This window comes from Heptranchias perlo, chromosome 2 (genome assembly GCF_035084215.1).
Source record: "Heptranchias perlo isolate sHepPer1 chromosome 2, sHepPer1.hap1, whole genome shotgun sequence".
Classification (NCBI taxonomy): Eukaryota; Metazoa; Chordata; class Chondrichthyes; order Hexanchiformes; family Hexanchidae; genus Heptranchias; species Heptranchias perlo.
The window spans coordinates 142,880,905-142,906,476 of record NC_090326.1 but is presented as its reverse complement, the minus strand read 5'-3'; positions in this window follow the sequence as shown (position 1 = coordinate 142,906,476).

Below are 25,572 nucleotides of genomic sequence, written 5' to 3'. Positions count from 1 at the left end.
GGGATCTGTACGTGTTGAGACACCAGGCACAAGTGTGCAAGAGCCGGGGAAGGGGAAACAGATACCACAGATGCCAATTCGCCGGAGGGTGAGGTCACTCACTAATTCTGCTTTAGAGGAGTCAGGTGATGACTTCGATAGGCCAGGCTACAGAAGACAGCTGATGACCGTACACAACCAAATACTTGGTGCACTGGACAGCCTGCAGATCACCAGGATTGCTGAGGCACTGCCCCGGGATAGTGGCAATGGTGCCATGGAAGATGACCCTGCTGTCCTCTCTCAGGGTGACAGCATTCCTGCTCCCATCTCTGCCATTCCGCCAGTGCCCTTGCTGTTGCCTGTCAGCCAGCCAGGCCAGACAGCGGCAGCCCTAACCAAGATAGTGCAGTCTGAAGCCGGGCCCTCCCAGCCCCAAGCTGCTTGAGGTCGTCCTCCAAGGCCATCTGCACGCTCCTCTATTGAAGGTCAGCAGCCTTCCACCACCCATGCTCCAGCCACTGGGGATGCAACTCGTAGGAGCACTAGGATAGGTAAAGGCACACGGACGACTGACACTGAGGGAATGATGTGGAGATGCCGGTGATGGACTGGGGTGGACAAATGTAAGGAATCTTACAACACCAGGTTATAGTCCAACAGTTTTATTTGAAAATCACAAGCTTTCGGAGTTTACCTCCTTCGTCAGGTGAGTGACGAAGGAGGTAAACTCCGAAAGCTTGTGATTTTCAAATAAAACTGTTGGACTATAACCTGGTGTTGTAAGATTCCTTACTGAGGGAATGCACAAGGGTGAATAGTCTTAAGTTGTTTCAATCATCTCATGTGTTAATTTATAAATTTGAATTTGTATTTGGTGTTTTTTATTTCTGCGATGAGCTGAGGGAGGAAGCAATGTATAATCACAAGGAGAAAGATTTGACGGTCATGTGGGAGAGGAAAGGTAAGGAGTGTGGGACTGATGGTGTATGGGGAGGTGACAATGGGGTTACTGGTATCGTCCATTAATAATCTGATCACGCAGAGCTCTGGCGGACAGGGCCTGTCTACCTTGTTGTCTCCCTCCCTCATCCTCCATTTCCTGCTGCACTTCCTCCTCCATCTCATTCTCCACCTCTTCCTCCTCTTCCGCTGCCTCTGGCTCAGGTTGTCGCGGATAGGCGGTGACGAGGGCTGTTCCCTCATAATGGTGAGGTTGTGCAGCATGCAGCGTACAACAACAAATTTTGATACCTGCTCAGCTGAGTACTGTAGGGCTCCTCCAGAGTGGTCCAGGCAGCGGAAGCACTGCTTAAGGATGCTTACGGTGTGCTCAATGATGTTTTGTGTGGCAGCATGGCTCTCATTGTATGCCTGCTGTGCACATGTGTGCGTGTGTTCTGGACTGGAGTCGTGAGCCACTTCATGAGGGGATAACCCTTGTCTTGCTGTGCTGGTTGAAATATAGGTGGCACGTTGGACTGCTGCAGAATGAAGGAATCATGACTGCTGCCAGGACAGTGGGCATTGACCTGCATGATACGCTGTGTATGGTCTCACACCAGCTGCACATTGAGGGAGTGGAATCCCTTTCTGTTCATGAATATGGCCGAGTTCTGATGTGGAGCACACATGGCAATATGGGTCAGACAAAGGCACCCTGCACCATGGGGAAGCCTGCCATGTTAGCAAACCCCCATGCTCACTCATGCTGCTTGTCTCTGTTAAGGGGGAATGAGATGAATCTGTTTCTGAGTGTGTACAGAGCCTCAGTGACCTCCCATATACAGCAGCGCACTGCAAACTGTAAGATGTTGCTTATATCACCAGCAGCAGCCTGAAAGGAGCCAGAGCCGTAAAAATTAAGTGCCACGGTTACCTTGACAGCCACAGGCAATGCTGTCCTTGCCCTGCTCTGAGGCTGCAGTTGTGACTGCAGCATTTGTCAAATCTCAGTCACGACCTCTTTCGTGACCCGCAGCCGTCGGATGCTCTGGTCGTCGCTGAAGTTGAGGTCAGAGAATTGGTTCCTGAAGACCCTTGTTGGATATGGCCTCTTGCTGAGTGCCCTGAGCCTCCTCCTCCTCCCTCTTCTGGCAGCTTGTCCTGCTCTGCGTGGCCTCTCTGAATGCTCCGTGTCATGTTCAATTCCCAGGAGAAGACCTAGCAGGCCACCCATATCTGCTAGCAACCATGTTCAGCACACTATTTTAAATGCCACTAACAGTACTGCACGACCACCCAGACCACTACAGAATATTGCAACTTTCTCCAAGTGTAAGAAACTCCCACAAACACGTACAATTGAACCAGCATCTAGAATGAACTGAATGGTTTTCCTCATCCATAATTATCTTGTGACCCTGTGACTCTACCATGACTCCTTGATCACCATCAGCTTCATCCTTAACTATTTTAAGATCATTCATGGAAAACATTTGTAGCCCAATTTCCTTCCTATCTGCGGTACTTTACATTTGTTCAGATTAAATTTGATCTGTCATTGTTCTGCCCAATTACATATTTTGATTAAATAACTGTTCTGTGCTATTTTTTATTCAAACCTGCAATGAATCTGGAATACTTCACAGCAATAATGTAATTTATTTCTTAGCAGATGTGATAGTAGATCTTTGTTAATTGCATCAAAGCTGGAGTTCGGCCTGAATTATCTGAAATATAGGTGAATCTCTTGGATCATTGTCACTTATCCACTATTTCCACTTTGATTTAATTATAAGACTGCTGGTTTAAGTTCATATTATTAATAAGTGTAACATGATAAATACATTTAAGCCCTGATTTTGCGAGTCAGGCATAAATAGGTTGTGCACAGGCTCACCTGTATCAGTAGGGCAGGGACAGGCTGCACTGGATTTTGCGATGAGATCCTTCCCTCTAATTTGAATAAGACGCTGGCACAGGAACAGCTTAGCCAGAGAGCCTGGCCTGCCGCACATTTGACTGGGAATGAAAAATCCAGGAGTCTCTGCCATGTATGCTGACGACACCCACCTCTATATTTCCACCCTCCTCTCTCGACCCCAACCACCACCAATTGCTAATACACTGCATTTCTGACATCCAGTCAACTTCTTCCAATTGAACCTCAGGGAGGCCAAAGCCATTGATTTTAGCCCTCTTGACTTCAGGGGATAATTTTAACTCCGAAGAATGGGTGAGTTGGGTCGGGTGGGAGGGAAAAATTAAAGTTTGTTGAAGTGGGACCGCAACCCGGCTGCAACATGCCCACTTCCGAGTTTAACCCAGGCACGTTTAGATGTGCGTGCACCCAGAACCCGGAAGTCCCATCCCCACTTAATGACGGTGGCGGATTGATAAGGGGGGAATGTACCTCATTGCGATAGTTGAGGCACTTCATATTTTCTGCATTGAAAAGGTGAAACAAATTTTACCTTACCAGTTCGGGTTTCCAATCGCTTCTGATTCTCGTCATGTGACAACAGGCGGGAAGGGCCGGATCCATGAGGTGAGTGACTTTATTGCACTGCTTGTGGGCCCAGATGAGCAGGAATGCTTCATTCAGGCCCAACAAGCTCACCTGGTGTGACAGGACCCTGCGGTCGGCCGTTCACCCCCAATATTGAACTCCCTCCACTGATGGTGGACCCCCCCCAATGTTGGTCACCCTCCAATGGTGGACCACTCCCAACAGTGGACACCCCGATGGTGGACTCCCCCCCCCACCCCCCGCAATGGTGGACCACCCCCAACAGTGGACACCCTGACGGTGGACCCCCCCCCACAATAGTGGACCCCCCTGACTGTGGACCCCCTCTGCCCCCCTGATGGTGGACCCCCCCCAATGGTGGATCATCGCCGACGGTGGACTCCCCCCCACCCTCCCCGGTCTTCTCCAAGGCCCTTCCCCCACCCCGATGGCCTCCATGGCCCACGATCTCTGCCTCCCTCCCCCACCTCTCCAATCTGGCTGCCTGTCGCATGGGAAATCCGGAAGCACAAATACTTACCTTTAATTCAGTTGCGATCGCAGATTGCGACGCACACGCTTCACTTCCAGGTTCCCCACGTGAACATCTACCCACGCGCTGGGTTCCCATCTCCAAACTAAAATCATGTCCCCATACCTCTCCCACTCAAACTGAACTAAGAAATGGGAAGTCTTACCATCCTGTTGGACCCAGAGCTAAGCTTCAAGCTCCAGATCTTATCCATCACCAAGACCTCTTATTGCCACTATTGTCCACCTCCGCCTATCTCAGGCCGTCTAATGATGCCATCCACATTTCTGTCGCCTATGGGAACAATTATTCCAATTTCCTCATTGCCAGCCTTTCATTCTCCACCATGTATAAATTCCAATTTCTTCAACACTTAGCTGACTGATTTCTGCCCTGCACTACCTACTGCTTTCCCAATGTCCTCACCCTTGCTAACCCACCTGCCCCCTGTCTCCGGATACATCCAATTTAAAAACCTCATTCTCATCTTCAAATCTGTCCTTGGCCTCACCTCACCTTAACTCTGCAACTTCCTCCAGCCTTTATAATCCCCTCTTCACACTTCAGTTCTCTAACTCTGTTTGTTTTGTGCATGCCACCATCCTTTCATCCCACCATTGTTACTCACATGGACACCATGAGCTCAATTTTAATTTGGAAGCGCGGGTGAGTTGGGGCGGGGAGGGGAGGCTACAAAAATCGGGGAAATGAGGAGCGGGAAACGAAACTGGCTCCAACATGCCGACGTCCGCGTCTCACAAAGACGCATCTGGGTGCGTGCGCCGTTCCCGAATCCGGAAGTCCCACCGATTTTCGATATTTAAAGAAGCAAATGTACCGGTACTGAGGTACTTTATTTTTTACATATTATGTAGTTGAAACGATTTTCAACTTACCTGGGCGGCTTTCCCACGGCTTCTGATTCACACCTGGTGCTGGATCAGGCAAAAATGAAGTAAATAAATGAAATAAAATAACATTTCACAACGTAAAAAATTAGATACCTTTGAAACGATGTCGCCTGCAACCCCTGCTCCGATGTACGATGTCTCTCTGATGTCTCCCCCCGATGTCTCCCCCCCACGATGTCTCCTCCCTCGATGTCTTCCCCCCCATATGTCTCCCTCTCCTGATGTCAGCCCCCCCCCCGATATCTCCTCCCCTGATGTCTCCCTCTCCGATGTCAGCCCCCCCGATGTCTCCCTATCCGGTATCTCTCTGAGGTCTTCCCCCCCACCACTGCTCCAATGTCCAATGTCCCCCCCCCCCCCCACCCAATCTTTGCCCCCCCACATCTTTGTCCCCACCCCCCCACCTTGCAACGCCGGATGACGTTACTCACTCTCTCTCCACCGCTTTGGCGTTGCAGCTCCTGTCGGCAGCTCACCTGTCCATCAATGTGACTGCCAGGTGCGAAACCTGGAAACAAGATTAATGAGCATCAATTACCTCGTGATCGCGTGGGGAAAGGGAAGATTTTATTTTTCGGGTTTGCCGCGCGCCCATTGACCCTCCCACTGCCATCCCGCCACCCTTTTAAAATTGAGCCCCATGTGTGACACTTTGAACTTAAGGGATCCCTGCTGCCCAGTAAACGCTGTGCGCCCTGTCCAGCCAGGGATGGGCAATAAATGCCAGCTTTGCCAGAGACGTCCACATTTCGAGAATGAATTTTTAAAAAAGTTGCCATCATATGATTTGAATTGATAATCTCAGGGATGTTGGTCCAGTACGATAACCACTAGGCTACCCGTTATCCTAATAAAATGACTTTCACTGAAGACAGTGATATACCATTTAATGATCATGTGACGTAATTGGATCACCAATCATTTTTGTGCAAAGTTCAGTTTAAAAATATAGGTATCTGTTTGAAAGCTGCATGTTAATGATTCATAGCATTTTCTACAGTTAAAGCTTTGCTACTAGCCAATACAGCAACTGTAACATAGGGGTCAATTTTGTCATTTGGGTGACTGACTAGTTGCCTGTACCCATGGCGAAAAGGCGGCCTCAATTTTGAGGTTCCAGCCGCACTTACATTGAGTCTGCAGGCTGCAGGGTGCCAAACTTCAATATCGGGTCGGCCTAACCGTAAACTAGGTAAGTGCGGGGATGGGTCGCAATCCTGGGGGGCATGTCCGGGGCAGCAGCGCCTTAGATTACTTTTGTACATCCTAGGGGAGTACTCCTGCTCCTCCAGGCCCCACAAAAAGAATTCCAAATTCACCTTTGCAGGGCCTCTTCAACTCCATCGCTTGTGGAACTGGTCGCACTTTGTATGATGCGATGACCTAAAATAACAATCAGGGATCTAGGACCCCGATTTGCATATTAAAAGGGGCCTACCACCTAAACTAGGCAGACGTTTTAAACGCCCTGTGGTGGGCTCCTTTCAAAATGGCCACATCATCGGTGCTAACGGGGCAGTAAGGCCACCGACCCCATTTTGAGGCCCTTACTGCCACGTTAATGCCAGGCGCAGCAGATGAGAATCAGCCCCACAGAGTTTTCGGAGCAGGCTGTTTCATCCGGAAATTCCCCGAAGCATGGTAATGTCCCTTTAAATTACCGGATGGTAACTGGGAGTTTGATTAGTGGGTGCAACTGATCTTCTTATCACCAACCACAGCCTTCTGTAACTAAACTGGGTGATTCATTTACATTGCTGAGCTAGCCGAGGCAATTCTTAGCTCGAAGTGGGTTTCTGTAATTCTAGTGGTAATGGCAGTGATTACAAGACAGTAATGTAACCATGTGGTTCGAATGAAATAAATGAAAACAACAATGCTCAGTTTCTAAAGGTTAATCAAGCCCTGAGATTTTATTGCTCCAAGATAGCCATTATTTTTGATAATTTAAACGCTAAACTTCTATAAAGTAATTTTGTTCCCTTTAGCGTCCATGTTTTCGTCAGGAGTTGCTATCAGGCATCGACTCACATGTTATTTGATTCATGACAAAATTCACATTGCAGCACAAGCGATTACAGTGTTATAGCTAGAAGATTCTTAAGAAATAATGGGCTCAATTTTAGGGGGCAATTGCGGGTGCGTTGGGGGCGGGGGGCCTCCGATAATCGCGGAAATCCCGTTCGGGTTCAGAAGCCGGCTCCAACCCACCGACTTCCGAGTTTCCCAGGGACCCGCCTGTGTGCGCGCGGGTGACCCGAGAATGGAAGTCCCGCCGGCAATTAAAACCGGGTGATGACAGTTAAAGAGCCAAATGTACCTCACTGAGGTATTTAAGGCACTTTACCTGTAACAGATGAAGTAATTGTAATGATTTTTAACTTACTTGGGTGGCTTGCTCACCGCTTCTGATTCACGCCTGGTGACACCAGGCATGAAGGGCCGGATCAGGGAGAAAGAAACTAAATAAATTATATAAAACACCATAGAAGGAAGTTAAAACACAAAATGAACCTACTTTTGCACCCTGCTCCGATGTCTCCCTCTCCGATCTCCCCCTCTTCACCCCCCAATGTCCTCCCGATGTCCTCCTCTTCACTCCCCCGATGTCCTCCCGATATCCCCTTCTTCTCCCCCCAACGTCCTCCTGATGTCCCCCTTTTCACCCCCCGATGTCCTCCCAATGTCCCCCTCTTCACCCCCCCCGATGTCCTCCCAATGTCCCCCTCTTCACCCCCCCCGATGTCCTGCCAATGTCCCCCTCTTCACTCCCCCCAATGTCCCCCTCTTCACTCCCCCCGATGTCCTCCCAATGTCCCCCTCTTCAGCCCCGATGTCCTCCCAATATCCCCCTCTTCACTCCCCCCGATGTCCCCCTCTTCAGCCCACCGATGTCATCCTGATGTTGCCCTCTCCTCCCCGATCTTCCCCTCTCCCCCGCCCCCGATGTCCCCCTCTTCACTCCCGACCTTCCATTCTCCCCCCGGATCTTCCACTCTTCCCCCTCCCCCTCGGTCTTCCATTCCAGTGCCGGATGACGTTTCGCTCTCTCTCTTTCTCTCCACCCCCACCTCGCATTGCAACTCCTGACGGCAGCCAGCCTGTCAATCAGGCTGGCTACCAGGCGTGAAACCCGAAGAGGACATTAATCATCAGCAATCAACATGCGATCAGGTTGGAAATGGTAAGTTTTGTTCATGCGGGTTTGCCACATGAACCTTTATCCTCCCCCTCCCCCTCCCCCCACCGCTGCCAACCCACCACCATTGCAAAATCGACCCCACTGTGTGGTTAATTGTTTTCTAGTCCGTAATATATTCCATGTAGAGCTGTGATTCAGCAGAACTGCAGAGACCTAACATGTACTCCTTTGCTATAGATTTGCTCTTCATTTAAGATTAAATTTGGTTGAAGTTATCCTTGGGTGTCTGTCAGAATTTATTCTGTGTAGGAACTAGAAGCCCCAAAGGCTCAATGCTTTACAGCTAGTTTATGGAGCCTGAAGTTGAGCTCTCGTTGTCTTGGGATTTGTCTGGTACGCACACTCGCTCGGTGACTCTTTCCTCAAGCTGGCGGTACTGAAAAGTTGGCAACGCTAGCTGCTCTGCTGCCTCTCACCTGCGTGAGCATATGTCCATGCGCACTTACCTGTCACTCAGTTAGGCTGTCAGCGAAACATTGTAACCCAAAAGGAATTGCCGATGTACCAATGTGAAACAAAACATCTGGACACAGAGCTTGTACTAGCACACTGCACCTCTAGAAACCAGGATGCATTTGTAATTTCAGAGACTCATACAGTACAGAAACAGGCCATTTTGGCCCATCTTGCCTGTGCTGGCTCTTTGAAAGAGCTATCTGACTAGTCCCACTCCTCTGCTCTTTTCCCATAGCCCTGCAAATGTTATCTTTTTACATATATATCCGATTCCCTTCTGAAAGTTACTACTGAATCTGCTTCCACCACCTTTTCAGGCAGTGCAATCTGGATCATGATTATTTTTTTTAAAGTTAGCAATAAAAAAAAAAGGTAAATTTGTGCACAACTTTGGTTAGGCCGCAGTTAGAGCACTTTGTGCAGTTTTGGACTCCCTGTTACAGAAAGGACTTTAAAACCATAGAGACTGGAAGGTGTCAATTCATCAGGATGATGCTAGGGATGGGAATATATAATTATGGGAAGAGATTTGAGACACTGGAACTATTTCCACTGGAGCAGGGAAGGCTAAGAGGAGATTTAATGGAGTTTTTTAAAATTATGAAGGGTCTTGAAAGAGTTAATAGCTACGGGATGCTTCCTCTGATTGGGGAATCAATGACGAGAGGTCACCAATTTAAAATTGTCACCGACCGAGTGAAGAGAGAGCTTAGGAGACATTTCCTTACACAGAGAGTCATTGGGAGTGTGGAATGCTTTGTCACAGGGAATGGTTGAGGCAGAGAGCATTGCACCTTTTAACAAAAAAGTAAATAAATATTTGAAGCAGAGGTAGATGCAAGGGGGGCGCAGTGGGTGTAGTTTTGGATTGCTTTGGCAAAGAGCTGACACAGTCACAATAATGGTCGAATCCATCTTGGCAGGAGTGCAAAACAGGCAATAGCGAATTGACAACTGTTTTACACTCAGCCTGATTTTCTTTATCAATAGTCTCCTTCTGTGCTGCAAACTGCTATAGTTCTGCTGATAACAGCCATATCAATCTTTCACAATACCTAATCTGCAAACCAATCCCAATATGATAACCACTCTATATCTAGTCACTATACCTTATATCAGTCAACCCAACAATTGCACTTTTAACGAACAGATAAGGATAAATTAAGGAGGGACAAATGCACGATACTCCAATTTAGAGTTTGTAAAAGGTATGTTTTGAAATCTAATTCAAAGTAGGAGCAGCACATAGCTAGGAAAATACCAATTAGCCACCATCCTAATGCAAGTATGTTTCAAGATTTGGCAAGCTGAAAATCAAAGAAATTCACCAACTTGTAAGTAACTTCAGTGAGTTTCTCCCTCTGCCCTGATCCCTCATTCTCTCCTTCTCTTTGTGGTCTGTTGCATCTCTTCCCTAAGCCACCTATTCCTTTTCTGGGGATTCATTTTTTCTGAGAAAATCTCAGATAATAGCTTTTGGTGAATAAAAGGATGCGAGCCCTAATCATCAAGCAACAAGTAACTTTCTAGACCTTATAAATGATCTGAGAGAATCCTGGATCATTTATGCTGGCTCTTGGCTGTTAAAGTTGCAACCAAATTCCTCGATGCACTGCTCCGAAAAGGGAATGAAACAGTGCAGTCAGAAGATTTGCCTGCAACATCAGGATACGAGAGCCTGTTCACGTAGTATCATAGTAATACCATAGTATGTAACAGCACAGAAGGAGGACATTCAGCCCATCGTGCCTGTGCCGGCTCTTTGAAAGAGCTATCCAATTAGTCCCATTACCCTGCTCTTTCCCCATAGCCCTGTAAATTTTTTCCCTGCACGTATTTATCCAGTTTCCATTTGAAAGTTATTATTGAATCTGCTTCCACCACCCTTTCAGGCAGTGCATTCCAGGACATAACAACTCTCTGGGTAAAAATATGTTTCCTCATGTCGCCTCTGGTTCACCTTAAATCTGCGTCCTCTGGTTACCGACCCTTCTATCACTGGAAACAGCTTCTCCTTATTTACTCTATCAAAAAATAGATTGGGAATAGATTAGGATAGATTGGGAAACCTGTAAGATGTATTTTCCTGCACAGTCAGACTTTCGCTATATAATGTTTGCAACATGATGTGAAGCTCAGGCCTGAAATTTTCTGCATTTTATTTCTATCAACTCCATAAAAATTAATTGACACCAAAAATCCACGGGCCTTACAGTACTCTGGTCACCATGACAATGCCCTGGGAGCACAGGGACTCAGATACGCTGGGACCCGGTCTAATGTGGAAGTTTCCAATTGGCCTTGTGGAAGCTGAGCCTACCTACCCCAAGCAAGACCAACTGATTAAGAGGCTGCTTGGAGATTCCCTGAGGAGGTGAAATTAGTCTTCCCCAGTAGTGAAAAAAGGGCTCATAACAAAACATTAGCCCATTTTATGGCGCCTCATTTTATATACAACAGGCTGCCGATTCGCTATAAGCCCATTTTGCGCCACCAGCGAAAAACAATTTTAATCTCCCCTAAATTTGGAGCTGCCACTTTCCGGTCCTTCACGGGTAGGCAGAGGTATGTCTGGTAAGATCTTGCATACCTTGCAACAATCAGCGGAAAGGGGGCACACCTTGGGGTGGCAGGCTGGAATTGTGACTTGGGTCCATGAAGAACAAGGCTACTTTATATATAAAAAACATTAGTTCAATATGGCCCCCTTACCCGAGTAACTAGGGGCATGTGTAAGTTCCTTCTGATGATGGGGGGTTGGGGGGGGGGGGTTGAGGGGGGGAACCCAGCACCCTCTCCAACCCTGGATTCAGTAAACTCTACTGCGATTTGGTTTGCGCCCACATCAGATTTGCAACCCCAAATGTCTTTCCTACGTTATGCCCACCTGCACTGTCATCATTTCCCCTCTGAGATGTGTGACTTGTGATGACAAATCCAGATCTTATCATCCAGTGTGTTGGCCCAATGATATACCATGCCACTGTGGCCCAGACAGATAACATAGGGCAGATTTTCTTCTTAATATGCATAGGAATAAAGGATAATCTGGCGCAGTGCAGAGAGGAAAATCGGACTGGCTAGGATCGCACATGCATAGCAGATCCTGCCCGATTTCCTGCCCATCAGTTTAATTGGATGGAAAATCAGGCCAGCTCTGTTATGCATATGTCAGCCTCCCCACCCCATTTTCCTCTGCACCCAGGCAATCCTTTGCATAAAGTGCGATGAGAGGAAAATCTGCCCTGGAAATCCATTACTTTTTTAAATATCTCTGTCCATTGTGCAAAACACAAAGTGGATTTACATTACTTCTGTTGCCCTAAGTAATTAAGTTGCCCTGGCAACTACAGAATAGATTTTCCAATACTCACTGGTGGCAGACGAGGACTCATAAAGTTTATCTTCATAGCTTAGAAATTGCTATTGGTGACATTAGCAGATGAACACTTAGTATTAAAATGGCAAACAGAGGAATGTGGTAGGGACACATTCTGCTAATATCCCCAATAGTAGCTTCTAGGCTCATATCGCAATTGAACTCTCCATCGATTCTCTATTTTCATTTGCTGTTTGGGTTTTTTCTGGATCACAGAATCACAATTAATTGTTTTTCAATTCAGTACTTAGTAGATTATGTTCCTTATTTAGCATGCAATGAATACCACACACAAGACATTTCTATCTTTGCTGGATTTCTCTTTTGAACAAAACTGAAGTAATCTCACTGCTCAGTTACTGTTTGTTAAATATCAGTGGGTGAGGTGTCAGTGGGTTAGCATCATTTCTCAACTTTCAATACTTCTAATGTTGAACTTCCCCAGTGGCAATTGCTGAAAAATAGAATACAAGACAAACCCATGGATGATTAATGAAGCTAATGTGCCTGCTGTAATAACATCAGTTCAACTCATTTAAGCACTGAGAAATTGTTCACATGTTTTTGAGGTTAGGGTTGCAGATAACCCTGGTGAAAATGTTAAATGACGAATGTGGCAATGTAGTAATGAGAGAAAAGCTTCCAACAAAATAAAACGTGTAACTTGTTAACTCATTTGCCATTTAAAAAAAGTGTTTCTGATGAAGAATCATCCTTGATGTGATGTTTTGAACTTAGGAAATTATTTGGAGTCACTGAATACCTTTTTTTTGCATTTTGAACCTTTTACAACCTTTACTGACACGGGAAGAGAATGGAATTTGTATAGAACATCAATTTGTTCTTATGCAGTGCCTTTAACACAGCAAAACGTCCCTGTGATGGAAACTGAGGTTTCGGTCTTTATTTATGTGATCTTAGATAGTCAGGTGTGAGAAATATCTTCGTTCTGTAGTCCCATGGCAGTCGGATCATAGCCAGAGAACTGGCTTTGTTTTAGTTCTTTGAAGGTGGCAGGACAGGTTGAGAAAGCGGTTAAAAAACATACAGGATCCTGGGCTTTATAAATAGAGGCATGGGGCTCAATTTTAACATTGAAAAACGGGTAGGTTGGGGGTGGAGGGGCATTGAAAATTGCCACCATTTCAGACCCAACCCCAACCCGCCTCCAACCCGCCCATTTCCGGTTTTCACCGCGGCAGGAAGAGAGGCGGGCGGCCAACCCGCTCCCAGGAGGCGGGTCGGGCCTTAAAACCTATCAAGGAGGCTTCGGGCCTCCATTTTTTCTGGACTTCCCGATTTCAACCCCGGGGGGCCGGGAATGCTGAGCCTTCTGTTTTATGCCTCATGAAAGGAGGCGAGCAGGCCCGAGACTAATGCCTAGAAAGGCACAGCTTGTGGCCTGGAGAAGCAGGAGTGCATCCCCCAGGCCCAACAAGCCTATCTGCTCCGACCCCCCCAACGATCACAGCATCCCCCCACCGATCATGGACCCCTGGCCCCTGATCGTGGACCCCCAATCCCCGACTCCCGACCCCGATCCTCCCCCCATTCTGATCCTCCGACTCACAATCCTCCCCCTACTCTGACCCCCAACCCCTGATCCTCCTGCCCACTCCGATCCTCTGACACCCGACCCCTGATCCTCCCCCTCAATGATCACGGACCCCCGCGATGATCCCCGATCCCAACACACCCCCCGTGACTGACCCCGACCCCATCCCCCATGATTCATGACCCCCGTGCCAACCTATGCCCACCTATGATGACCTTTGCTCGCCCATGCCCCCTTGTCCACCCATGCCCACCCCTCCCCCATTCATACAAACAAAGACTTACCTGCAGACTTACTTGAAGATGTCCTCTCCCTGGCTGGTCTCCCATCCGTCTGAGACCAGCCTATCAATCAGCCGATCAGTCGGACAGGAAACCGACAAAAAAAAATAAAAGACGTCAAAATCGTAAGGACGTCCGGGAAACCCGTACAATTTGACCCCCCCACCCCCTTCCCGGCTCTGTTTTAAAATTGAGCCCATAGAGTACAAAAGCAAGGAATTTATGATGAACCTTTGTAAAACACTGGTTCGCCCATAACTGGAGTATTGTGTCCAGTTCTGGGCACCGCACTTTAGGAAGGATGTGAAGGCCTTAGAGAAGGTGCAGAAAAGATTTCTTTTTCAATTCGCTCATGTGATGTGGGCGTCGCTGGCAAACCAGCATTTATTGCCCATCCCTAATTGCCCTTGAGAAGGTGGTTATGAGCCACCTTCTTGAACCGCTGTAGTCCGTGTAGTGAAGGTTCTCCCACAGTGCTGTTAGGAAGGGAGTTCAAGCACTTTGACACAGCGACAATGAAGGAATGGTGATATATTTCCAAGTCAGGATGGTGTGTGACTTGGAGGGGAACGTGCAGGTGGTGTTGTTCCCATGTGCCTGCTGCCCTTGTCCTTCTAGGTGGTAGAGGTCGAGGGTTTGGGAGGTGCTGTCGAAGAAGCCTTGGCGAGTTGCTGCAGTGCATCCTGTGGATGGTACACACTGCAGCCACGGTTCGCCGGTGGTGAAGGGAGTGAATGTTTAGGGTGCTGGATGGGGTGCCAATCAAGTGGACTGCTTTGTCCTGGATGGTGTTGAGCTTCTTGAGTACTGTAGGAGCTGCACTCATCCAGGCAAGTGGAGAGTATTCCATCATGCTCCTGACTTGTGCCTTGTAGATGGTGGAAAGGCTTTGGGGAGTCAGGAGGTGAGTCACTCACCGCAGAATACCCAGCCTCTGACCTGCTCTTGTAGTCACAGTATTTATATGGCTGGTCCAGTTAAGTTTCTCATAAATGGTGACCCCCAGGATGTTGATGGTGGGGGATTCGGCGACGGTAATGCCATTGAATGTCAAGGGGAGGTGGTTAGACTCTCTCTTGTTGAAGATGGCCATTGCCTGGCGCGAATGTTGCTTGCCACTTATCAGCCCAAGCCTGGATGTTGTCCAGGTCTTGCAGCATGCGGGCACGGACTGCTTCATTATCTGAGGGGTTGAAAATGGAACTGAACACTGTGCAATCGTCAGCGAGCATCCCCATTTCTGACCTTATGATGGATGGAAGGTCATTGATGAAGTAGATGACCATTGGTGAAGTTAGAATGGTTCCAGGGATGAGGAACTCCAGTTACTTGGATAGACTGGAGAAGCTGGGGTTGTTCTCCTTAAAGCAGAGAAGGTTGAGAGGAGATTTGATGGAAATGTTCAAAATCATGAAGCGTTTAGATAAAGTAAATAACAAGAAACTGTTCCCATTGGTGGAAGGGTCAAGAACCAGAGGACACAGATTTAAGGTGATTGGCAAAAGAACCAAAGGTGACATGGGGAAAAACGTTTTTACGCAGCGAGTGGTTATGATCTGGAATGCGCTGCCTGAAAGAGTGGAGGAAGCAGATTCAATCATGACTTTCAAAAAGGAACTGAATAAATACTTGAAGGGAAAAAATTTGCAGGGCTGCGAGGAAAGAGTGGGGGAACGGGACTAACTGGATTGCTCTTACAAAGAGCTAGCACGGGCTCAATAGGCCAAATGGCATCCTTCTGTGCTGTAATCATTCTATGATTCATTGATTCTATGATTCTAGTTGCCGCTGTTATTTTTATGCCTCCTGATGGAATTTTAGTGCCAAATCGCCAATCAGGGGAAAACAGTCTGTGCTGTCTATGCCCTCGGCCGCACCTGTGCTATATGAGTGGCAGCCTGACAACAACTTGCATTCATATAATGCCTTTAAAGTAGCATTGGTATCAAAGGGGTGGATGAAGGTTTTGGCAGCAGGTGGCCTGAAGCTGGAGCAGAGGCAGGCAATGTTACAGAGATGGAAATAGGAGCGCTCTGTGATGGGGTGGATATGAGTTTGGAAGCTCAGTTCGAGGTCAAATGGGATGCCAAGGTGGTGAATAGTCGGCTTCAACCTGAGGTAGTGGATCGGGAGAGGGGTGGAATTAGTGGCAAAGGTACAGAATTTGTGGTGGGGGGGGAAGGACAATGGCTTTGGTCTTCCCAATGTTCAACTGGAAGAAACTGTGGCTCATCCAGGACTGGATGACAGACAAGCAGTCTGACAACACAGAGGCGGTGGAGAGGTTGAGAAAGATGATGGAAAATTAGAGCTGGGTGTCATCAGTGTACATGTGGAACCTGACGCCATGTCTTCAGACAATGTCGGCAAGAGGCAGTATGTAGATGAGGAAGAGGATGGGCCAAGGTTAGATCATTGGGTGACTCCAGACGTAACGGTGTAGGGGGCGGGAAGTTAAGTCATTGCTGGAGATTCTCTGGCTATGGTTGGATAGGTAAGAGTTGAACTAAACGTGGGCAGTCCTACCAGCTGGACAACGGAGGAGATGTGTTGGAGAAGCAATGTGTATCAACGATTGCAGAGAGGGCAAGAAGGACGAGTGCACCACGGTCAGAGTCACAGAAAATCTAATTTGTGACTTTGAACAGGGCCCGTTCACTGCTGTGGCAAGGATGGAAATCTGGTTGGAGAGATTTAAACATGGAGTTGTGGGAAAAATGGGGATGGATTTGGGAGGCAACAACACATTCAAGGACTTTCATTGCTAAAAGGAGGTTGGAGATAGGTTGGTAGTTTACGAGGACAGAGGGCTCGAGGGTGAGTTTTTCGAGGAGCGAGCTGATGTTTAGAAGTTTTGAAAGGGAGGAGGACAGTACCTGAGGAGAAGGAACCATTTACAATGTCAGCTAGCATGAGGGCCAAGAAGGGAAGTTGAGAGAGCAAGAGTTGGGTCTCATAATCAAGATGAGCTCGGAGAGGGCGTGTGGGGAGTTAGGAAAGAAACTAGGGCAAGATGTGGGTTCAGGGCTAGGGGTGGGGAGGAAGTTTGGTGGTGCACAAGGGGAAGGGAGAGATGTAGCAGAGGCAACTGAACGGATGGTTTCAATCTTAGTGACAAAGAAGCAATTGAGCTCCTCACATGCTGTTGGAGGGGAGGGTGAAGGGGGCAGGATGAGAGGGGTGTAAGGAGACAGTTGGCAGTGGAGAAAAGAAGCCAGGCATATCTTTGCATTCCAGGATGATCCTGGTGAATTGAGTAGTTTTGGTCCAGCCGTGGCATAAGGTGAGGTGCTTGAAGGATTGCACAGGTTCCCTCCTCAACCCCAAGTTGAGCTTCCAAAGCCCTACCCGCTATCACAATGACTACCAACTTTCATCTCTGTGACATTTCCTGTCTCCGCCTTTACCTCATCACACACATGCCTTGTTACCTCCAAACTCAATTATTCCAATGCTCTCCTGGCCAGCCTCCAATCCACCACCAACCGCTAACTTCAGCTCATCCAAAACTCTGCTGCCTGTATTCTATCCTGCACCAAATCACCCTTGTCCATCATCCATGTATGTGCTGACCTACATTGGCTTCTGGTCCCCCAAAATCTCAAATTTAAATTCTCATATATGATTTTAAATCCATCCGTAGCTTCACCCCTCTCTATCTCTCTAATCACCTCCATCAATGCACAACCCCCCACCAAACCCTCTGTTTCTCTGACTCCAGCCTCTTGTGAATTCCCCCTCCTTTCACCCCACCATTGATGGCTGAACATTTAGCTGCCTAGGCCACCTGTTCTGGAGTTTTCTCCAGAAACCCCTCTACCTCTTCACCTCCGTCTCATCCTTTAAGATGCCCCTTAAAACCCACCTATTTAACCAAGCTTTCGGTCACCCCTCCTAATATCTTCTTTGGCTTGGTGTCCATTTTTCCCCTTATGCTTCTGTGAAGCACTGTGTTGCATTTTTCTACATTAAATATACTTTATAATGAAACTTGTTTTTGTTGTCCCAACAGGATTGGAACCAATAGTGTTCCATAGAGAATATGATCACCTAGGTCAATACTTATCTCTATAGGACTTCATCCAACTCCTAAACAAATATTTGCCCTTTTTTTAGTCAGGCAGTAAACCGTTAACTGCTCCTGATAGTAATTAATCTCACATACCTATTAATGTGTAGGGACATGATTTTTCAAATCTCTAGCCTTGCGTGACATTTACCAATAGTGCACTTAACATTTTCTGGTTGAGATTACAACTTAAGTTAAATAAGCTGCTTTGATTTACTAATTTAGTTAGCTCCTCAAAGAATTTTAGTAGATTTCTAAGGCAGGCCTATAAAATGCTCCAATACCAGTGTTATACTAGGAGTCTAATTCCTTCATTCTTTTCCTTTTCCATTATTGGATATCAGAATTCCATGAGCCAACTTCCAGTTCTCGTGCAATTTGTTGAGCACCTAAAAATATAAACCAGAGTTTCACCTCGATCGTCTCTCATCCCTAGTGAATCTTGAGGTGTATCCCATCTGCTCTGTAAACATTTAATGCTTTGAGTTTTTTAGAGTAACACATGTATTGCTGATCTAAACATATGCTCTAGGTTTCCGAGCCAGTTTAACTAGACGCGGAGTTTGTGAAATGCCTTATTTATCAAGACAGCCATGAAAAATGCATCGAACACGTCTGACATTTTTGATCCCAATGATGTATCTAACCAATATATTCCTTAAAGGACTGATCTGGATCTTTAACATTCTGTTTACTTTGAACATAGCTAATAAAACATTAGGCGGGGATTTCCTCGGAGCTGCTCTTTCTCTGCCACCACATCTTCAGTGGAAGTGCGGCGGAAACCCCGTTTACACATGAAAATACATTCCTGAACAGTGTTTCCACCGCATTTCTGGCAAAGTTCTGCTGGTGGAGCAGGAGCAGCTTTAAGGAAATTCCCAGCCATTGTATTTGATCTATTTTCTTGCTTCTGACAGTATTTTTCTCTTATTTCCTCCTCCTCCATTTGCTTCCCTTTCACTTCTGATAACAGCAATTCAGGCTGGAGTACAGAACCCTGGGGTACCAGCAGCCTTCCATTACCTCAGTTAAATGCCCATTTGTCATGCGTTTGACTCTGGGCAGTGAATGGCGCCAGGGCATTATGGATGACCATAAATAAGCATTAGGATATCTTCACCTGACATCCCTATGTGCGTGTTACCAGCAGGAGGTAACTAGATGGCGGTCACAAGCAGGAGCTCCAGCTATTTTTTTTCTTTTCTCTAACTTGGGGGTACCTGGGCCTCTATTGTGGTACCAAATGAGATTAGTTAACTCAACTCAAAGCAGGGGTTGAAGCTGACACTTTTTTTTGCAGTGCATGGCTCAATACCTCATCACATGGTGCGTTTATGCACTGAGCCATCAGGGAATGCAATCGTCTCTTCTAACTCCTGTCTTAGCTTACCTCAGTTGGCATTTACAAAGCCACCTGTCCTCATTATTCTTGGCTTCCCAAGCTGGGGAACACCATCCATAAAGCAGCTCTTCTGCACGTGTTTTGCTTAAAAGGGTATTTTTTTGATTTCGCTATCCCAACATGGCGCCTCGCCCATCAGTAATGCAGACCAGGAATACAGACATAGGCTGTGCGTGATTCTCAGACCATTATTAAATGGTTGGAAAGTAGTGCACCGTACACACCTGAATTTCTGATAGGTGCTACTGGCGGATGAGGCTGCCCCCTCCCCAAGTCAGAAAATCACCCCTATAGCGATACCTTTTCTTCCAGTCATCTTGTTTAACACTTGTCAACACCAATCGGTTGGTTAGAATCGTATTGATAATGGGCATGTTAATGCATTCATATTAAATCAACACCTCTGTTGAAACAGCAAATCGAGGAACATAGTAGCAATTTGTCAACATATTTGTTATTAATATCGCACAGCATGATTTCAACCCATTTACAAACACACGATACAGTTCAAAAGAAAGACTGCTGGTCCATCGAGTCTGTCCTGTCCTAGCATGATGTAACTTCTGCATACCGTCATCCCCACAAACTACCTCTCCCCTCCCGAGTCATATAATCTCCTGGGAGAGGTAAAAAAAAAGAAAAAAATGTTAGGCCAATTTAGGAAAAAATTCTGCGAAATTTCCTCTCCAACCCCTGAAGGGGATCAAGCAAGCTCCAAGGGATTATGGTGACTGGGGGAAAATTTGTGGCCAAATATGCCTCAAGCTTATTTAATACAATGCACCACATACATGCCGTGATCAGCCATGATCTTATTGAATGGCGGAGCAGGCTCGAGGGGCCGATTGGCCTACTCCTGCTCCTATTTCTTATGTTCTTATGTTCTTATACATGTGACAGGTGCCAAAATACCAGCTCCTGATCAGCCTTTTTCAATCATTTGCATAGAATTACACAGAAATCACAACACATAACAGGCTGTTCGGCCCAACCCCTCCATGTTGGTGCTTATCTTCCACATGAGCAATAGTCCTAATCCCATGTGCCTGACATGTTCCCCTACCCATTTATCCCCCTTTCCTTCAATGACCTATCTGGTCTAATTTTAAATGTTGACACCTTCTCTGCTTCAATCACTAACTGCCGTAGTGCATTCCACAGCCTCATAATCCTCTGTAAAAAAGAATTTCCTTCTCATTTTCCTAAATCTCTTACGTTTACCCTTACATCTATGTCCCCTCGTTCTAGACTGCTCAACCACAGAAAACAGTCAGCCAAAAATGATTGAGGTGAGCAGAAGCTTACAACACTCCAATACTGTCCCCTTAGCATCAGGACGGAAAAATATTCCCTCAAAGTTGTAAAGCCATCCGTTACCATTCTATGGCACAATAGTCTAGTACTCTAATGCACTGTGTTACCACAAGGCATGGACACGTTTGATGTTATTAAGCTAACTGTTTACTGAGTTGCACCATTATCACATAGAAGGTTTGTCAGCAGAATATTTTAGCTTGCAGTTCAGAAATTCCTGGTGAGCTCGATGCTTTAAGTGTTATCTTGATCTAATTAGTGTTGAGTTCAATTGGCAACCAGCATCTCGGTTGGTTTATTATTAAGATATGCATTTGACAGCTAGACTCGCAAAATGAAGACTTGAGTTTTAGTTGGAATATTATTTTTTATTTGCTCCTAAATGTTAGGAAGAATGCACAGATTTCAAGATTGTATTTTGGTCGTAGCCATCATGCATTCCTTTACCCCGAATGATGCAATGACATGAGACAAATTCACAGTTTGCTAACTCTGTCGCTGGTCCTTCAGCACCAAATGTCTACTCTTGTTTGTAAGTAGCATCCATCAGCCTGAAGGCAAGTTTCATTTGCTATCTATAACCCAACATTTCACCCAGACAACGACAACAAACTGAGGTTCTCTCATTTGTTTCATTAACATGAGCTGACACTCTGTGCTTTGAGATACAACTATGCCTACATGCTTATAAAGTTCACGTAAAGTAGCTCTGATTCCAACAAATTCACTTTTAAAGAAGCCGGGAACATAATAATAGACACTAAGGACTAGCTTTCACTGCCAGGTGGAAAAATCTGGAACTCTCTTCCCCAAGAAGCTGTTGAGGCTGGGTCAATTGAAAATGTTAAAACTGAGATTGATAGATTTCTGTTAAGTAGGGGATATTAATAGTTATGGAGCCAAGGCGGGTGGATGGAGTTAAGATAAAGATCAGCCATAAGAACATAAGCATAAGAACATAAGGAATAGGAGCAGGAGTAGGCCATACGGCCCCTCGAGTCTGCTCCGCCAATCAATCAGATCATGGCTGATCTTCAACCTCAACTCCACTTTCCCACCCGATCCCCATATTCCTTGATTCCCCTAGAGTCCAAAAATCTATCTATCTCAACCTTGAATATATGATCTAATTGCCATGATCTAATTGAATGGCGGAACAGGCTCGAGGGGCCGCATGGCCTACTTCTGTTCCTATGTTCCTTCCTATGTTCCTAAAACTGATGGTAGCAAATCGACCACCTGTTATACAGCCTGTCCGATTTTCCTTTATGTTGACTAATATGAGGTGAATAACAATCTTCTACTACCAGTTTTCCACCCTGCAGTGAAAGTTAAAATCTGCCCCCAGGTATTTACAGACGTAATTATTGAAATTTGGTAAACTTGTTAACCTGTGCAGATTCAGATGAGTTAAATGGAACAAAATTCTGTTTCTTTCATTTGTGTTAGGATACAGTGAACAACAACAATTTGCATTTATATAGTGCCTTTAACGTAGTAAAACATCCCAAGGAGCATCACAGTAGTATTATCAAACAAAATTTGACACCGAGCCACATAAGGAGATATTAGAGCAGGTGACCAAAAGCTTGGTTAAAGAAGTAGGTTTTAAGGAGCGTCTTAAAGGAGGAAAGAGGTAGAGCAGGGGAAAGGTTTAGGGAGGGAACTCCAGAGCTTAGGGCCTAGGTAGCTGAAGGCACAACTGCCAATGGTGGAGTGATGAAAATCGTGGATGTGCAAGAGACCAGAATTGGAGAAGCGCAGAGATCTAGGAGGGTTTGTAGGGCTGGAGGAGGTTACAGGGATAGGGAGGGGCGAGGCCATGGAGTGATTTGAAAACAAGAATGAGAATTTTAAAATCGAAGCGTTGTCGAACCAGGAACCAATGTGAGTCAGCGAGTACAGGAGTGATGGGTGAACGGTGCTTGGTGTGAGTTAGGATATAAGCAGCAGTGTTTTGGATGAGCTCAAGTTTACGGAGGGTGCAAGAGAGATTTACACATTGATATGCATGTTCTTGACACAAGCACTTTAAATTTGCTGCTTATGATGCATAGCTTGGTTCAATTGTCAGCTCCTTGGCCTCTTGAACCTCTGAATCAGAGGTTACAGCTTCAAGCCCTATTCCAGGACTTGAGCACACAATCTATCCTGACACGTCAGTATAGTACGACAGTGCTGACGTTCAGCCATGATGTTAAAATAAGGCCCTGTCTGCCTGTTGACATCAATTGTCCCGTGGTATTATTCAAGGAAGACCAGGGAGTTTTCCACGTGTCCTGGTCAACATTTATCCCTCAAATAACACCATTAAAACAGATTCATCTAACTTACTCTTTGTGGGACCTTACTATTTGCAAATTGATTGCTGCATTTATCTACATAGCAACAGTGACTGCACTTCTAAAAGTAATTCATTGACTGAAGCATTTTGGGAGGTTCTGAGGACATCTCAAGGTGCCACACGAATGCAACTTCTTTCTTTCTTCCACAGTAACAGACTTAGAACCATAGAACCACAGAAAAGATACAGCACAGAAGGGGGCCATTCGGCCCATCGTGTCCACGCCGGCTCAAAGAACAACCAGGTGCCCATTCTAATCCCACCTTCCAGCAACCTGTCCATAGCCCTGCAGCTTATTCTAAAGATCAAGGTAATACGAATATGCATTATGCATGGCTCACTCGTTTTAGATACCACGGTGTCTTTCAGAACTGAATCTGAAAGTTTCAATTCTGTTGATCTGTAACAGTATGCCAAGAACATAAGAAAGAAGAAATAGTAACTTGATTCCCATAAACAGACCATGTACAATCTGCATTGTTGTAGGTTTTCCCCAACCGAATTCAACATTATGATATTAGCATAACAAATTCATATGTAATTCATCTCCACTATTTAAGTAGAGGTGTTAACCAATTTAAAATAAACAGGGTAATATCTTCAATAAAATAATGCCCAAAGGTAATTTCAGCCAAATGCATTAACCTAATTGTATGCTAATTTAACCTTCCTAATCCCTTGAAGGAGTGAAAGTTTTCCAAGAAAAGAAAACTTCCGGCAATTTCTTCCTGGCCCCCAAAGATTGGGCCAGAATTTGCTATCAAAATAATGGTGAGACTACTGACGGTCACCGTTATTTATACGCAAATGCTACAGCAACTTCAGGCGAGGGGCATATGCGGGTTAAACACGGATATCCAAAAGTTGTTTTCCAAGATGCCATTAGTTCCACGAAAAAGGCATCTCGCTGTCTGTCTGACCATTGAAATGCATTGAACAGCGTGAAGTTGCTGAATTTAGGCGGTTGATAGGAACTAAACCATACTTAAGAAAAGACATACTTGCTCTCGAGGCAGTAAAAGAAGGTTCACTCGGTTAATCCCGGGGATGAGGGGGTGGACATATGAGGAGAGGTTGAGTAGATTGGGACTCTACTCATTGGAGTTCAGAAGAATGAGAGGTGATCTTATTGAAACATATAAGATTGTGAAGGGGCTTGATCGGGTGGATGCGGTAAGGATGTTCCCAAGGATGGGTGAAACTAGAACTAGGGGGCATAATCTTAGAATAAGGGGCTGCTCTTTCAAAACTGAGATGAGGAGAAACTTCTTCACTCAGAGGGTAGTAGGTCTGTGGAATTTGCTGCCCCAGGAAGCTGTGGAAGCTACATCATTAAATAAATTTAAAACAGAAATAGACAGTTTCCTAGAAGTAAAGGGAATTAGGGGTTATGGGGAGCGGGCAGGAAATTGGACATGAATTTAGATTTGAGGTTAGGATCAGATCAGCCATGATCTTATTGAATGGCGGAGCAAGCTCGAGGGGCCGATTGGCCTACTCCTGCTCCTATTTCTTATGTTCTTATGTTCTAAACTCGCCACAGAAAGTTAAGTCTTGTCCATTTGAAACTAAGTACCCCATTAATGACATGATAAGTGTAAATTACTGCCAGTCAACCTCTCTAGCAGTAAAAATTAACAATTACAAGCGCGGAGTCTCATTCCTTCAGGTATTAATTTTTGTTGGATATTTTTAAAATGTAAAATTTTAAATTTTTAATTTTTTTGTTTTCTTTCTCTCTTTGTCTCTCTTTCTGTACTTGATTTGACATTGCATTCACCTACTCTAATTTATATTTCCTTCTCGGTCCTTGGGCTGTTTATTACTCAATCCTTCAATCTTAGTTAAGGAGATAAACAGTTGCTTGCCCTATTCACTCAAGTCCCAGATGCCCGGTTTCCCTCGCTGCGACGTTATCTGCTCGCACTTTCAGCAACTTGCCACGCAAAAAATGTATAAACCTAAATGTGCAAGGGTCGGTCTAACTAATGGCAGACACCGTTAGATGCCCTGCCACAGCAAATTAGGGCCCTACCAACCAAAAATTGCAGGACATAAGAATTCCTTTACTTGCTATGTGAAAAATTCCTCTGCTTCTTATTTTTATTGCAATCATAGGCCCATTCGATAAGAACCCATTTGAAATTTTGCTAGAAATAACGAACGAGGAAATCTCCACAAAAACATTTCTGGTCTCGTTGCACATAGTAACCAGGGAAATTCCAACCTTCCCGGATTGTCTTGGAGTCTCCAGGAATCAAAGATTAAACTCCTGGACATTGCTGCGAGCAATCCGAGAAAAAAAAATCATAGGAGCAATAAAAAAAATTGTGTGCTTTTTTTTCATTTTCTTTGAACACTTTTGTTGATTAGTTATTGGAGATAGGGTAAAAAAGGCAATTTGACTGACCATCAAGAATCATCCAATCGGGTAATGAACAGTCTGTTTTTCGACAGGGGAAGGCGACGCACAGCGAGGATGTGTCGGGCGACCAATGGTGGAAGAGTGAGGGCAAATGGCTGAAGGTAGGAGGTCCTGTGATGAACCTCCAGCCCGAGGGGAAATCCATACTGCCAATTTAACTTTAGAATCTAAATGATATAATCCTGACTCATTACGCTACATAGAAAAGCATGTAAGTCAAGAAAACCAAGCAAATAAGTAGAACATTAAAATACATTTAATAAGCTTCA